General features: G+C 36.2%; 1 long non-coding RNA gene across 1 annotated transcript in view; it reads left to right on the top strand.

Moving 5' to 3' along the window:
• The window catches only part of LOC108166571 (uncharacterized), a 5,745-nt gene extending 3,431 nt beyond the window's left edge, over window positions 1–2,314 (top strand). Inside the window, exon 2 of the long non-coding RNA XR_001776916.1 lies at window positions 2,195–2,314. This is a non-coding gene — a long non-coding RNA (uncharacterized LOC108166571). The remainder of the gene's footprint in view (window positions 1–2,194) is intronic.

Consider the following 2,314-nt stretch of genomic DNA (forward strand, 5'->3'; position numbering starts at 1 on the left):
CACACAGTTAGTGACAAAAAACATTGTACATTATATACATAAGCAAAATTATGGAAAATCAGTCCATATATTAAATGTTTCTTAGCCATTTTATTGCCGGTGTACAGACAGGACAAACATGCTGTCAAATAATGGCAGCCAGTGCAGTTAGCGAGAGGTTGCGTATCCCAGGTGAGGCTCGGCTCACTGCTGCCTCACCGGCTTCACTTCTGAGCATTTGAATGGGAAAATGTGAAAATCCAGCGATTTTGAAGAAATACTAATCAGAATTGGTTAAGCTAAGTAAAAAATAGATACTTTATAGCACAAAACCACAGGGTGAAAATAGCAATATAAAGGATTTTATATTGTATATTATTTTTTCACGATGACAGGTGAGGCTGTGCCTCACCTGCCTCCCCTGACCGCACGTCACTGATTAGCAAGTTTATCTCTGATATTATGTAAGTTTAATGATCCAAAATGTTTAAGTGCGATTAAAAGTAGAGGACACTGTATGTTGTGGGCATTTTTGTTGAATTTTTATGTATTCTGTACACTGTTGTTTTTTTTTTCTTAAAAACTTAAGAATGTACTTGAGCTAATTTTGTACCTAAATCTTTAATTAACTTTTAGGCTGTGGTTGATTTTGGTTTCGACCATCTAATTAATTAAGAGATTAAGATCACGCCCAGTGCTGTTGCTAAACCTTTGGGTAACCTAAGCCAAATGTTTTTTTTTTCTGTATACATTTGTACTTTGCTTTTGAATAACGCAGTGAGCAAATTAGAATTGCAAATAGAATATGCAGTAAAAATATAAAACACAGTAAAAATATGAAACAGTACTCTGTGTCTAGTATTCATTTACATCACTTACTGTTAGTAAGTGATGTAAATGAATACTAAGTAAGTGTGTTAGTTAGATTTCAAATGGTGTGTAGTGATGTCTTCAGCATTTTCAGGTAATGTCACCAAGATCTGGCTTCCTTGCATTAGAAAACACTTCTAAAGTGAAATGTCATAATGGACCATAACAAAGCCACTCACTTGTACATAAACATAAAATTGGAACATTTAATTTTAATGACACTGTGCTGTCATTGACATGACTTTGCTTTTGAGTAATGTGCAATATTCTGAACAAGTCACTTACTTTGGCAAGTTAGTTTGTACAAACTAAGAAATGCACTAGCCGTTGTGAAAATGTTAATATTAATGATGTGAGAAATGCCCCAAAAGCAACAGAGATCTTCACAACCTCAAATTAAGTTGCATATTATTTTAGATTAACAGACTATAACACCGCTGTTCAAAGTAAATCTTTTTTATGAAGCAGGACAGATGTAACAGGCTGAACATGGACTCATTTGTCATGTCTTTGCTGCTTTTGTATCATTTCTCAGTTTCATTTGTTCAAAGCGGTTTTGTATCGCTTCAGTAGTTCATGTAAAACGATGTGTCACTGCATTTCTTTGTCTATAAATGGTAAAGTGATTCCAGAGATTCTTCCCGTTTCTTTCCTTGTCTATAGCATTATTTGAGCGCTGCAGTGACCCGTCTGCATATGCAGTGAGACTGACCTCAGCGTGTATATCTCTGTGAATGAACAATAATTTGAGGGGTGTGCATTTAAATCTCACACAGTCTCATTCAATAGTGTTCTGGCACATTCGTGTCAAACATAAGGTGTCTGCTTAGCTCTGTACGCTGTATGTGAGCGTACAGGCAAAGCTCTTGCTCTGAGCACTCTCAGATGATGCTCAGAGGAAAAAGCTAGGTTTTGGCCAAACATGATTTTGAGGCATAATGTAACAACTGGAAAGAGGGCACCATGGGGAGACATGAGACAGGAGATTCATCTTTATCTCGAGCAAAAGTTACATTTGTATTAACATAATTTATCTACTTTTATTTGGAATATGTTATAATTACTAAAACTAATTTTCTAACAGCTGAATTTTTTGGTGCCCACCCCCAGGCCAAGAGGTGGATTGAAAATGTTTTGTTATACAGTATGTCTCAATGATAGGTAATTTTAGGATTTTATGAATTTGGAGGATCAGATTAGGTTAACATTCTTCAAACTGTAAGAAATTGTCAGAAAATATTTGCAAGAAATCAAGTTGGAAGGGCATTCAGCAATAAACAAGCTGTTGTCATGTGGTTTGTTTCTGCAATAGTTTGAATTTAATTTCTGCTTTTTCTTTTCACAGGGGCTCCAAGTGTCGAGAGAGACGCACCAGAACATATTGTTCCAGATGGTAATTTGGGCAGTCAAGACCCAAATACCGCAGGGAAGCAGGGAAAGGGAGCAACACCTGATGGATCTGGAA

Source organism: Poecilia reticulata, linkage group LG9 (genome assembly GCF_000633615.1).
Source record: "Poecilia reticulata strain Guanapo linkage group LG9, Guppy_female_1.0+MT, whole genome shotgun sequence".
Taxonomy (NCBI): Eukaryota; Metazoa; Chordata; class Actinopteri; order Cyprinodontiformes; family Poeciliidae; genus Poecilia; species Poecilia reticulata.